Raw genomic sequence first — 15422 nt, forward strand, 5'->3', positions numbered from 1 at the left:
CTAAACTACATTGATGCCCTTCAGAAGGATAATGAGAAATAATAACAAATAGTTAAGGGCAAAATGTGAGAGCCAGAGGGTTCCTTTGGTGGATATCTTGCAGTAGAAGAGTAGATTCAGTAGAGAAACAGACTCAGAACTTGTTAGAGTGGCACAGGTTCAGAAATGTTTAAAGCCAAAGTCACTCTATAATACTAAGGTCACAAGCTTAGTTTTTATTTTTATTTATTTATTTATTTTTAAAAGATTTTATTTATTTATTTGACAGACAGATCACAAGTAGGCAGAGAGGCAGGCAGACACAGAGAGGAGGAAACAGGCTCCCTGCTGAGCAGAGAGCCCGATGTGGGGCTCGATCCTAGGACCCTGAGATCATGACCTGAGCTGAAGGCAGAGGCTTAACCTACTGAGCCACCCAGGTGCCCCACAGGCTTGGTTTTTAAACCTGAGATCCTGACATATGTGATCGGAATATCTGGAAGTACATCCTTGAGGACTTGCATTCTTCAGATCCCTTTGAACCCTCCAAGCTTTGGGAGTAAGAGCTAGGGCATCCTTGGTGTTGGATGATACTGAAGAGGCTTCTCCCCTGCAAGGGAACAGGTGTCCCCTGGAGAAGTTTCCCCATCTCTTGTCCTGGTTGCCAGGCTATGACTAGGTTTAAATCCCAGCATGCTGATATTTGATAGGCCTGATAAAGAAAGAAATTATATACTAAAGCAGCTATAGCAATTAATTAGCATATCTTCCAGAAGTCAGGAGGTTGGATTTTGAGGGTGATTGATTAAAGAGTGTGGAAAGTAAAAATCGATATGCAAGAATTAATTTACCTGGGTGTACTTTCTCATGACTTGGGATTTAGTACCCAGACAATCATCTCACAGGAATGGGGCAAATACCATGAGGTAACTTTCAGAAGCCTAGAGAAAGTGGTGGCTCACAGTGAATTAAATGCCTGAGTGCCTTGAGATGTAATAAAGGAAGAATAATAGGGCTGATGAAAAAGTTAGTAATGGCTCTCCTCTGCAGGCTATGGATGATGGTAAGAGAAGCTGTCATAGAGCTGGACTTACTAGTATCTTTTGTGATAATGAGAATTTGAAGTAATTGAGACCAACTAGTGATGGTTATCCATCAGGAGGCAGAAGGCCATAATTATCTTAATTATAGGCAAGGTTTAAATGACAACCAAGAGGGCTTGCCTTTCAGGGAGTTGAGGAGATGACTAATAACTATGGTTTCTAGTGGCAGACTGGATGGACAGCCCGTAAAGGTACTGTTTAATATTATAGCTAGAAAAAGGGAAGAATGGAGGATCCATTTCCCAAAAGTCACTATCCCCTGCTTAGTTTTTTGATCCAAATCAATTTTCATAGCTAGAATACTGAAGAGGTGGCCATGTTTCTTTGAGAGAGGATCCTACAATACTGTGGTATACACATTCTGTAATTATTCCACTAGTCCTTCTCTAAAGGACCATTTATCATGCCATGACCATTTATTTGGGTAACTATACATGAAGGAAAGGGGAATAACTAGGAATTTCAAGGATATTGGTCACAGGATCTGAGTTTAGATTGATAATGCAGATACTCAAAATATCATCATGGTGCTTTTGTTAGGGTATTGGGGGGGTCAGTAATAAGTGAAGTCATTATTAAGGTCTAGCTCACAGTGACTCCACTGTCTTTCTAGAACAACCAAGTAGTCATTTCCCCAATCCTCAAGTTTGTAATTGGCATGGATGTACTTGACAGTTGGGGTAATCTTCATATTCATATCCTTGGCTTATTGGGATAAGAACTATCATAGTGGGGAGGACCAAGTGGAAATCTCTTCAACTGACCATTCTGTCACCAAGATTGTAAATAAGAAATAAAATCACATCCTGATGGTGGGTAGAAGGAATGGCAGGGATAGTACCACTATTAAAGTTCTAAAACAACTATCAGCAAACTTTTTCTACATATGGCTAAGTAATAAATATTTTATACCTCTTGGGCCATACTGTCTCTGTCACAGTTATTCAGCTCTGCCATTTTATTATGAAAGTACTCATAGGCAATATGTAAATGAATGTGGCTATATTCCAGTAAAGCTTTATTTATAAAATCAGGCAGCTGGCTGGATTTGACTTGTGGGTTGTAGTTTGATGACACTGTTCTAAAGGATGCAGGGTGGTGGTCTCTGTCATATTTCCATTTTAGTCACCAAATCTGGCCCTTGAAAGAAAGATGGATTTCTTAAAATAATTATAGACTGCTACAGGCTCAATAAACTAGTTGCCCCAATTGCAATTGCCAAACTTAATGTGATATCATTGCTAGAGAAAATTAATGCATGTCATACATAATATGATCTGGCAAACAATAGTTTTCTTTTTCAATTAGAGAAGAGGATAAGAAGTAGTTTGCTTTTACATGGAATGGAAAACAACATTCATATTCATTTTCATTTTTGCCCCAAGGCTATGTTAACTCTCCTGTCCTCTGTCATAATATAGTCTGAAGAGACCTAGACAGCCTGGAACAGAACATAACACTAACCCATTACATCAGTGACATCGTGCTGATAGGACAGGATGGATGCTTTGCTAGGACACGGGTACACCAGACGGTATGAGATTAACCTTATGAAAATTCAGAGTCCTTCCTCTTCAGTGTAGTTTTTAGAAGTCCAGTTGTCAGAGGCATGCCTGTGTATACCCTCTAATATAAAAGACAAAGCTACATCTTTCACTCTCTATCACACGGAAGAAAGCATATCACCTGGTGGCCTCTTGGGTTCTGGAGGCAACATATTCCATACCTAGAATAATTGCTCCGGTGCTTATACTGCTTTACACATAGGTTGTCAGATTTTAGAGTGACCTACAGCAGATCAGCCTTTGGTGTAGGCACTGCTGCCTCTTGAGTCATATAATTTCACAGATTCTTTGATGTTGGAGGTGTCATTGTTGGAAAGAAATATGAGATGTAATATAGTGAACCTCAGTGGAACAAGCATTTCCTAGGGCACAGGGATTCTAGATTAAGGCCATACCATCCACAGTAGAGAATGATGTGCCTTTTGAGAAATAGCTTCTGGCATGTTACTGGCCTCGGATTACAATGAGGCACCAAGTGACCGACCATTTGGAACCATCAATTATAAGCTGGCTTCTGTTGAATGCACCAAGTCATAAAGTTGGACAGTCCTATCAGAAAGTGGAAATGTTTCATCTGGGTCTGATTTTGAGTAGGACCAGAAGTCACAAGTAAACTGCATAAGTAAGTAGCTCAGACTTCTATTTCACCCTCCTCAGTTATACCAGCTCTCCTTCTCTACTGTCACCTATGGCCTTATGGACTGATCCTGTAAGACCAGCTGAAAGAGGAAGAGGAGGCCTGGGCTGTTTTTATGGATATGTTACTTCAGTATGTGGATGAAAGCCAGAAATATATGGTACCTGCATTGTGACCATATACAAGGTGGCCATAAAAGGTGGAGAGGGAAAATTATCCCAAATGGGTAGGACTTCGGTGTACCTGGCTATTCACTTTGTATGGAAGGAGAGGTTTCTTGAGGTGAGAATATATATAGATTACTGGGAAGTACGTAATTTATTGCCAATTTATCAGGAAAGTGAAAGAAGAAAGAATGAAAGATTGGAGACAAGGATGTGTAGTGTAGGGGAATGTGGTTGAACCAATCGCAGTGGGCACACTTAGAATGTTCTATAATGCTACAGTGATATATACTTTTTGAGGATACCTTCATTTGCAAGCATTCCAGATATCAGCAGGGTTCAGGCATGGCCATAAGCAAGACCAGAAATAAAGGTTTTTGCCTACTATTCGTGATCCCAATGCCTGCTGTTTCCAGTGCTGGCCAGTTCTCATTGTGGCCCCTGAGCAATAGCAGATGCCACTGAGTAATTTCAGGCTTCCTCAGGTGTTGCAGAGTTGAAGTACTTCTGAGTGTTAAGTTTGTTTTAATAAGTCTATTTTTAAAAAAATGCTTTTGATTCCATGTTAGCACTCTCCAGGAAGCATCCATCATGGAAGAGGTACTAATTAACCTAGTAGACAAAAATGACTTGGCCAGTTAGACAACAGCCAGCCTTTGTTATCAGATAGCCTGGAACTATCATTATAGTCACATGAATGTAGAGGCCACAGGGGGCTATATATAATCTCAACAGCATGGACTCTTACTTACCAAAGCTGGCCTACAATTTGCTGCCTCTTAATGTCAAACCTATGAGAAACAGATCAATGCTGAAGTGCCTAGTATGGCACTATTCCATAAGGAGACCATCTGGCCATTTTTGGAAAATTTGACCACATTGGTCCCCTTCCAGCCAGGAAGAGCCTGCAGTTTATGGTCTAGACACCCGGTCTGTATATGAGTTTGCCTTTCTTGTATACAATACCAGTATGCAGCACCTTATAGAATATTTGATTCATAGGCATGGAATCCCACAAAACATAATATTCAAAGAAGGTACCCATGTCACAGAAAATAAAGTGTGGAAGGGGGTCCATCTTCTTTGGATCCACTGATTGTATCATATAGTGTTCTATCCAGAAGTAGCTGGTATCAGGAACACTGGACTAGCCTTTTGAAGACAGAGCTGAAAAACCAGTTTGGAGGAAACACTATGAAAGGATGTGGTACTTTTTTTCAGTAAATATGCATTAAATAAGAGACTTCTAATATACACCTCTTATGACACTGTGTTCCTAATGGAAAGAATATGTGGATCCAGGAACCAAAGGGTAGGAGCAGGAGTGGTACCACACCCTGCTGATCTACTACCTACTGGGTAGGTAGGTCACCCTGTGACCTATTAGTAAATTTATGTTTCTGTCTTGCATCTCTGGACTCTGAAGATTGGCACTCTTATCAAGGGACACAGTAAATGTCCCATTGAACTAAAGCTGCAGCTACCACTGGGAAATTTTGCATCTCTGGTGTATAGGAGTAAGCAGGATACAAAAGGAATAATCATCTTGGCAAGAGTAATTGATCCTGATCCATCAGATGAACTAGGGTGGCTTTTACACAGTGAGGGTAAGAAGGAAAATGTTCGGAAAGCAAGTCATCATCTTAAACACCTCTTGATATTCCCTTAGACCATTTTAACTTTAAATGGACATATGTAGAAATTCCTGCAACAGAAGGCTATGATTATTAGGGATTCAGAAGTCTCAGGAATGAAGGTTTAAGGCATACCAGTAGGTAAGATTGTGCAATTTCCTGAAGTGATGGTTGTGGAATTTAGAATGAGGAGAATTTAAAATGGCTACTGGAGGAGGGAGAGGATGAATATTGGTTAAGGCCTGAACTGCAGTGTTGGAAAAAGTAGTTCATCTCACTAACCTCCTTTCTGAGAGGCCCACAGGGACCATGTAGGAGCTGCACCCTGAATCTGTGTGAAGAAATAGATCTGTGAAGTCCAGGCATTGTTCTGTTGTATCTGTGGAAAGGTGCTTTTCATATCTTCTACCACAGAGTATGCTACTACCATCCAGTGACTGAGCACAGTGCAGGGATTCTAGTCCTTGTCCATCTCTTAGAACTATGCTGCAGCCCAAGACCCTTCTACACAATCCTCTGTTTTCTCTCTCCTTTCACAGATGTCAGACCTGCATTGCAGTCCAAAGGCTCTCTAAACCTACTTATTATTTTTCCTGTTTATTCTTTGTAGACATTTCCCACAATATATCCTTTGCATGTCTAATCTCATCTTGGTTTTTACTTCTCAAACTAACACAACTGAAGAGGTCCTCAGTAAAGGCTCATGATCAAACAATACTGATATAGAACACATATAGAAACAGTTTCTCTATTCTGAGTTCGTGATAAAGATAATATCTTCCAAAATATTTAGGATTCTTTTTCTATTAAGCATATGGTAGATCCTCATATTATGGTTGCTTTTTCTAAGTGGTTATTTTATTTTTTTTTCTAAAGATTTTATTTATTTATTTGACAGACAGATCACAAGTAGGCAGAGAGGGAGGCAGAGAGAGAGAGAGAGGAGGAAGCAGTCTCCCTGCTGAGCGGAGAGCCCGATGCGGGGCCTGATCCCAGGACTCTGAGATCATGACCTGAGCCAAAGGCAGAGGATTTAACCCACTGAGCCACCCAGGCACTCCTCAAACTGGTTATTTTAGAAAGAGCACAACTTTATTCTGAGACATACATATGTTAAGACTGTGTTTAATATTTATTTTCCTATGAGCTAGTAGCGTGACTTGGGCCTAACATGGCATCCACTTTGGGTTAGCTGAAAAATGCAAATTATGTGCATTATATAGGATTACAGTGAGATTATGCACATATTGTGCCTTGTTGATGTCTGTAACATAGAGCATGTTTAATAAAGGACAGTCCTATCCAATAGTTAAAGTACATCATTATCAGCCAGTTGATGTTTTCTTTAGTTCCTCTGGATGAACATTTGGAGAAGAGGAGAATGTTTGAATTCTCTGAAGTCCCAAGTTCCTATTCTCTCCTGACATTCTTGTCCTTGCTGTTCATTCTGTGGTGCTGTTTCATATAAATACCTCTACATGGTCCTTGGATTCCCCTGAAATGGTAATGGAATTGTATATTGCCCCAGCTAAGCAGGATTCCAAATAGAAGGGCATTATGGGGCCATTATCAATAACTCCTTCTATGATTCTGCTAGTCTTACAGTAGTCTTCAGGAGGTGAAATAGAAGACATAGATTCTCTTTCTTTTGAAAGCTGAACTCTCCAGAGCCATGCTCATAATGAACTATTAGCTTCCTAAGTCTTTGGATAAGATGATTTGTGTTCCTTCGGGTTCTAGCAATAGAGATCTAATGTCTGAACATGTTCAGAAAATTTCAGCGAGCTCCTGTGGGAGCCTCTTGAGGCCTCCAGCTCATGCTTCTTCAATAAGCCAACAAAGAGATGAACATATGCCAAAAATTTCTTTGCTTTCAGAAATAGAAAAGATGATCTATGCCTTCAGTCTACATAGTCAAGGAAAAAGGGATAGAGACATGGAGACAACTTTTGGAGAATTCCTTTCTTTTCTAAAATTCTGGATTCAACAGAAAATAGAGGTGTGGTGACAAAGAGAAAAAAAATCCTGATTTAATAATTGGTTTCTCTATACTAATCACTGTTCAGGGTGTTTTATATGCCTTACATGTATAATTTAACTTCCACATATGCTCTAATGGATGACATTATCCCATTTTATCAATGAAGAAACACAAGTTACACAGTTAGTACATCCAGAACCAGAGTTAGTACCCAGATGTTTGTGACTCCTTACTTCATAGAAGTTTATAATTCATTTAAGCTGACATGGACATTAGGGAGAACTAGAAAACAGAAAATATTTTAAAATAAAATGTTAAATGATGCAGTTTAGATGGTGAAAGCCATAGTAGTTTAGGGAAAGGAGATAAGCTGTTGATGAAGTAAAAAGAGACTGAATGTGGTATCAGTTTTTACTGATACTAACTTTGATTGACTCACCTTATAGGGAAAGTGTACCTTAAAAAAAGAAAAAAAAAGGCCATCCCTTCTGTGTGAGCACAAGTATTGTGGGTTTCCTTGTATAGGGAATAAACTAACAGGGAAAAATCTCATTTCTGCTATGGCATAATTGAAGGCAAGTACTTTAGTTAAAATTAGGTTTCCCTACACAAAACAAAGAAACCCCAAACAATACTTGTTTGACAATGTAAGGATTTCTTTTTCTTTCACATAAAAAAAAAAGTCTGGAGGTATGCAATTTAGGCCTTCATGAAGTCATGAGAGATCCAGGCTTCTTCTGTTTTTCTGTTCTACCATGTGTAGCTCTTGGCTTCTATCTTTAAGAATTAATTCTTCATTTAAAAATGGCTTCAACAGGTCTAGCCATTGTGTTCCAATTTTAGAAAGCACAATAGAAGAGGGCACACCTTCCAACTAAGTCAGTTGTATTTAAAGACATTTAACCTAAAAATTAGTCTCAGTAACTTCCTCCTACATTTGACTGGTTACGACTATTGGGGAAATTGAGTTGCTTCATATTTTAGCTGAGTATAATGCTAAACAATATGAGGGCTCTGTTACTAAGGAAGAAGAGATATTGGGTAGGCAACTAGTAATCTCTGTTGCAGCAAGGGACCCATTAGTTTGCCTCTGAGATCCCTGTCAGCCCTAACTTTTATTTTGGATTAAGAAATAATATGAGCCAAAATTTAAAGCATTGATTATGTGCCAGGCATTGAGCTAAATTCTTTAAAAGGTTTTAATTTAATACAATAACTTTATAAAGGGGAATTACTTTCCTTTGTATAAAGAATATTTGGCATATAATTATTGAGTGTTAAAAATGGTAGTGATGATAATGATGATGCTGATGATGATGATGAAAGTAATCATTAAAAATGGCTCAGACAGAGAGCTTGGGAAGATGATGGAGTAGGAGGACCCTGCATTTATGATTAGATATCATCTATATCTAATTCAGTAAACTGGAGAGTGATCTGAAGACTGGCAAAACAAACTCTGCTACTAAATGGAGAAAAGAATCTACATCTGAAAGTTTAGGAAGATCAGAAAGGAGGAAGTAAGCTGTCTATAGGATGGAGAGAGTTGTGTGTGGCGAAAAGGCAGAGAAATGGTCCGTTACACCAGGGAGCTCATATGGGGAAGACTAATCCTCATAATATTTGGCTTTAAAAACTAGAAAGGCTGAATTCTGAGTTTTAAAAACTAGTTGGACTTGGAGCCTGGAGTTTTAAAAGTCAGCTGATTCAGCACTGGACAAGTCTGGAGGGTGAGAGATAGCTGGATTGCTACCCTCAAAGGGGCAGCAGCCAGCACAAAGAGGCAAATAAAAAAGGCAGTTTACACAATGCAGGGGGAAAACAGGAGAAAGATCTGTTCATACTGATTTCAGAGCATGTTGGGGGACTTCTCCAGAAACGAGGAGCTGGCAGGCACCATTCTCCTCCTTCGCCCCCCAGCATAAGCACAGAGCCATCTGTGGGAGGCATTGCTACACAGATTCTTGCTAACAAAACTGCTAGCAGTGTACCTTTCCCATGAATTCTCCTGAGGACTCCCCACTCCAAGCCTGCTACCTCTGCTTTGGGTTTAGGAGAGATTTTGTTAGTACCTGTGACCAACCTAGCCTCCATGTGCACAACTACCATCACCCAGACAGGTCCCCCAGCCACCATTGTGTGCTGGATTTAGCCATGCCTTGTCATAGCCATGCTTGGTGCTCAGCCTTACAATGCCAGCAGTCCTTTGGGGGATCCAGCATAGGACTGTGACCCAGTGCAAATTTTGTAATATCACTGCCCTGTTTTCAGGTTCCCTAATGGGCACTCCCCCTAAGAGCTGGTCTGCCTTGATCCCACTAACACCACAGAGAGCAAGTACAGCACACAACAGGAAGAAATTCAGTGCAGATGACTGCACTGAAAGGAAAAGTGGCTCAGACACAGCAGCAGGGCATAAGCAACACACATAGACACTCCTGTAAAGTGACAGGTTCTGGTGAACAGGAGACACTGCACTGCGGAGCATTCTAGGACCTCCTGTTCATAAAGTCACTTCTTTGAATATCAGAAGATATACTGGACTTTCTTAAAACAGAGAAACAGAGAGGCAGACAAAATGAGGAGACAGAGAAATTTATCCCAAATGAAAGAATAGGACAAGACCACAGCCAGAGGTCTAATTGAAATAGACATAAGTAACATGCTTGATAGAGAATTTACAGCAACAACCACAAGGGTAGTCACAGGATTTGAGAAAATCATGGAGGACGTGAATGCAACCCTTGACCCAGAGATAAGGAATAACATGAGAGAGATAATGGGCTTAATACAAAATAAGAATACACTTGATGGAATGAACAACAGGATGGAAGAACCCTAGGAACTAATTAGTGACCTAGAAGACAGAATAATGTAAAATAATCAATCTGAACAAAAGAGAGGAAAAAGAATTATGCATAGGAGTCTCAGAAGAAGAGTAAGAAAAGGGGGCAAAAATTTATTTGAAGAAATGTTGTGTGAAAACTTCCCTAATCTTGGGAAAGAAACAGATATCCAGATCTAGGAGGTACAGAGAACTCCTATCAAAATAAACAAAAGCAGACTCACACCAAGACATACAGAAATTAAATTGGCAAAATGTGGTGATAAAGAAAAAATTCTAAAAGCAACAAGACATAAGAGTAACTTACAAGGGAAATCCCATAAGGCTCACAGAGGATTTTCAACAGAAACTTTGTAAGCCAGACAAGAATGGCATGATATATTCAAAGTGCTGAATGGAAATGTACCCAAGAATTCTCTATCCAAAAAGGCTATCATTCGGAATAGGAGAGATAAAGAGTTTCCCAGACAAATGAAAACTAAAGGAGTTCATGACCACTAAACCTGCCTTGCAAGAAATATTAAAGGGGATTCTGAGTAGAAAGTAGAGACCACACTTGTGGTCACTTCCTACACTTTTGTGTAGGAAACACAAAAGCAATAAAAATGAATATATCTGTAAAAAATCAGTCAAGGAGTTCACAAAAAGATATGAAATATAATAATATATACATGAAACATGGGGAGGAGAGGAGAAAAGTAGGATTCAATCTTATATGACCATCAACTTAATAGAGACTGCTAAATGGAGAGGAGGTTTTATACAAACCTAGTGGTAACCATATATCAAAAATCACTAATAAATATGCAAAAAATAAGAGGAAAGAAATCCAAATATATCACTGAAGGAAAATCTCAAAACTTCTTAAAGAGAGGAAAAACAAGAGAGGATCAGAGAAAATCTTCAGAAACAACCACAAAACAAATAATAAAATGACAATAAGTCTATATCTATCAATAATTACTTTGAATGTAAATGGACTAAATGCTCCAATCAAAAGACATGGAGTGACAGAATCAATAGGAAAAAACAAAGAAACAAGACCCATCTATATGCTGCCCACAGGAGACTCATTTTAGACCTAAACACACTTTCATATTGAAAGTGATGAGATGGAAAAACATCTATCATACAAGTGGATATCAAAAGAAACCTTGAGTACCTATACTTTCATTGGACAAAATAGATTTTAAAACAAAGACTGCAACAAGGGACTAGTACTGTATGATAATAAAGGAACAATCCAATAAGAAGGTATAACAATTGTAAATATTTATGCAACCAACATAGAAACACCCCAGTACATAGAACAGTTAATAACATACATCAAGGAACTAATTAATAGTAATACAATAGCAGTAGGGGACTTTTACACCCTACTTGCATCAAGGGACAGATTATCTAAACAAAATCAACAAGGAAACAATTGCTTTGACTGACATATTGGGTCTGATGGACTCAACACATATATTCACAACATTTCATACTAAAACAGTAGAATACACATTCTTTTCAAGTTCACATGGAATATTCTCCAGAATAGATCACATATTAGGCAACAAAACAGGCCTAAACAAATTCAAGAAGATTGAAATCATGCCAAGCAGTGTTTTTGCCCACAATGGTATGAAACTAGAAGTCAACCACAAGAAAAAATTTGGAAATACCGTAAATACAGGAAGGTTAAATAATATGCTATTAAGCAGTGAATGTCAACCAGAAAATAAAAGAAGAAATAAAAAATTAGATGGACCACATCTTCCTTATTCATTCGTCCGTTGAAGGGCATCTTGGTTCTTTCCACAGTTTGGCGACAGTGGCCATTGCTGCTATAAACATTGGGGTACAGATGGCCCTTCTTTTCACTACATCTGTATCCTAGGGGTAAATACCCAGTAGTGCAATTGCAGGGTCATAGGGAAGCTCTATTTTTAATTTCTTGAGGAATCTCCACACTGTTCTCCAAAGTGGCTGCACCAACTTGCATTCCCACCAACAGTGAAAGAGGGTTCCCCTTTCTCCACATCCTCTCCAACACACGTTGTTTCCTGTCTTGCTAATTTTGGCCATTCTAACTGGTGTAAGGTGGTATGTCAATGTGGGTACTAGGGAGGGCATGGATTGCATGGAGCACTGGGTGTGGTGAAAAAACAATGAATACTGTTACACTTAAAAGAAATAAAACATTAAAAAAATTAGATGGAAACAAATGAAAATGAAAACACAACAGTCTAAAACCTTTGGCATATAGCAAAAGTGGTTCTAAGAAGGAAGTTTATGGCAGAACAAGCCTACCTTAGGAAGAAGAAAAATCTCAAACAACCTAACTTTACACCAAAAGGAGCTAGAAAAACATCAATGAACAAAACCCAAAACCAGCAGAAGGAAGGAAATAATTAGAAGAGAAATAACTGATATCAAACTAAAAAAAAAAAAATAGAACAGATCAATGAAACCAGGAGATGGTTCTTTAAAAAATAAAAAGAAAATTGGTGTCTCTAGCCAGAATTATTAAGAAAAAAAAGAGAAAGGATTCAAATAAATGAAATCACAAATGAGAGGACAAATAACAACCAATACCACAGAAATACAAACAATTATAAGAGACTATTAGAAAAACTATACATCAACAAAATTGGGCAATCCAGAAGAAATGGATAAATTCCTAGAAACATATAGCCTACCAAAACCAGAACAGAAGGAAGTAGAAAACTTGAACAGACTGTTAACCAGCAAAGAAATTGAATCAGTAATCAAAAATCTCCCAAAAAACAGAAGTACAGGAGCAGATGGCTTCCCAGGGGAATTCTATCAAACATTTAAAGAGGAGTTAATATCTATTCTTCTCAAACTATTCCAAAATATAGGAAAGGAAGGAAAACTTCCAAATTCATCCCATGAGGCCAGCATTATCCTCATACCAAAACCAGATAAAGATACCACTAAAAAAGAGAACTATAGGCCAATATCTCTGGTGAGCATAGATGCAATATTCTTTAATAAAATACCAGCAAACCAAATACAGCAATACTTTGAAAAAGTTATTCATCAAGACCAGGTGGGATTTATTCCAGGGTTGCAAGAGTGGTTCAATATTTGCAAATAATTTGATACATCAAATCAATAAAAGAAAGATAACAACTATATGATCATTTCAATACAGGCAGAAAAATCATTTGACAAAGTAAAACATCCACTCATGATAAATACTCTCTACAAAGTGGGTTTAGAGGGAACATACCTCAGTGTAATGAAGTCCATATATGAAAAACTGATAGCTAATATTTATCCTCAATGGGGAGAAATTGAGAGCTTTTCCCCCCAAGGACAGCAACAAGGCAAGGATGTCCACTCTCACCTCTTTTATTCAACATAGTATTAGAAGTTCTAGTCATGACAATCAGACACAAAAAGAAAGAAAAGGCATCCAAATCGGTAAGGAAGAAGTAAAACTTTCACTACTTGCAGATGACATGATACTATCTATAGTAAACCCAAAGACTCCACCAAAAAAACTGCTAGAACTGATACATAAATTCAGTAAAGTCTCAGGATACAAAATCAATGTACAGAAATCTGTTGCATTTCTACATATCAATAATGAAGCAGCAGGAAGAGAAATTAAGAAAACAATCCCAATTACAAATGCACCAAAAATAATAAGATACCTAGGAATAAATCTAACCAAAGAATTGAAAAACCTGTCTATACTCTGAAAACTGTAAAACATTGATGAAAGAAATTGAAAATGATACAAATGGAAAGACATTCCATGCTTATGGATTACTATTAAAATATCTATACTATTCAAAGCAATCCACATATTTCATAAAATCTCTATCAAAATAACACCAGCATTTTTTACAGAGGGAGAAAAAACAATCCTGAAATGTGTGTGGGACCACGAAAGACCCCCAATAGTCAAAACAATCTTGATAAGAAAACCAAAGGTACAGTCAGTTAAGCATCTGCCTTTGGCTCAGGTCATGATCCCAGGGTCTTGGGTCAGGCTTCCTGCTCAGTGGGGAGTCTGCCTCTCCCTCTCTGCTTTCCCTCTGCCCTTCCCCCTGCTCATTCTTTCTCTCTCTTTCTCACATAAATGAATAAATAAATAAATAGTCTGGACTTGAAGTTATATTATAAAGATGTAGTAATCAAAGCATCACCGTCCTGCAGCGGGGCGGGGTGGGGGTGGGGGGAATAGACACATAGATCAGTGGAACACAATAGAAAACCCAGAAATGAACCCACAACCATATGGTCAATTAATCCTGACAAAGCAGGAAAAAATATCAAATGGGAAAGGAAAGTCTGTTCAACAAATGGTGTTAGGAAAACTGGACAGCTCCATGCAAAAGAAATAAACAGACCACTTTCATGCAGCATACACAAAATTAAATTCAAAATACATTAAAGAGCTAAATATAAGACCTCAAATCATTAAAATCCTAGAAGTGAGCACTGGCAGTAATCTCTTTGACATCATTCATAGCAACTTTTTTTCTAGATATGTCTCCTGAGGCAAGGGAAACAAAAGCAAAAATGAACTATTGGGATTACATCAAAATAAAAAACTTTTATATGGTGAAGGAAACAGTCAACAAAACTAGCAGGCAACATATGGATCGGAAGAAAATATTTGCAAATGACATATCTGATAAGTGATATCTGTATCCAAAATATATAAAGAAAGTGTAAAACTCAACACCCAAGAAACAAATAATCCAACTAAATATGGACAGAAGAGATGAACAGACATATTCTCCAAAGGAGATATCCAGATGGCCAGCAGACACCTGAAAAGATGTTTGTCATCACTTACCATCAGGGAAATGCAAATGAAGTCTACAATGAGATATCACCCAACACCTGTCAGAATGGCTAAAACCAACAACATTAAGAAACCATAGGTGAGTGTATGGAGAAAAAGGAACCCTTGTGCACTGTTGGCAGCAGAGCAAACTGATACAGCTGCTCTGGGAAACAGTATAGCGGTTCCTCAAAAAGTTAAAAATAGAACTACCTTACAGTGCTATCTAGCAGTCACACTACTGGGTATTTACCCAAAGAATTTGAAAAACACTAATTCAAGGGGATGCATGCACCACTGTGTTTATTGCAGCATTATTTACAGTAGCCAAGATATGGAAGCAGCCCAGGTGTTCATGGATAGATGAATGGATAAACATGTGGTGTATATATACTTGGACACATAAAAGAATGAATTCTTGTCAATGACCTGAGTGAAGCTAGAGAGTACTGTGTTATGTGAAATAAATCAGACAGAGGAAGACAAATACATGATTTCACTCATGTGGAATTTAAGAAATAAAACAAATGGGCAACATAGGGGAAAAAAAGAGAGAGAGAGAGACAGGCAAACCAAGAAATAGACTCTTAACTATACAGAACAAAGTGATGGTTACCAGAGAGGAGGTGGACGGGAGGAGCGATGAAGTAGGTGATGGGGATTAAGGAGGACATGTGTAATGAGCACCATGGGCTGCAAGGAAG

General features: G+C 38.3%; 1 protein-coding gene across 2 annotated transcripts in view; it reads left to right on the forward strand.

The window, feature by feature from the left end:
• AGBL4 (AGBL carboxypeptidase 4) overlaps positions 1–15422 on the forward strand; it is a gene marked incomplete at both ends in the record, with an annotated part of 1559236 nt that overhangs the window by 390424 nt on the left and 1153390 nt on the right. The gene's annotated exons all lie outside the window — the stretch shown is intronic.

The sequence above is a fragment of the Martes martes genome (genome assembly GCF_963455335.1).
Source record: "Martes martes genome assembly, chromosome: 4".
Classification (NCBI taxonomy): Eukaryota; Metazoa; Chordata; class Mammalia; order Carnivora; family Mustelidae; genus Martes; species Martes martes.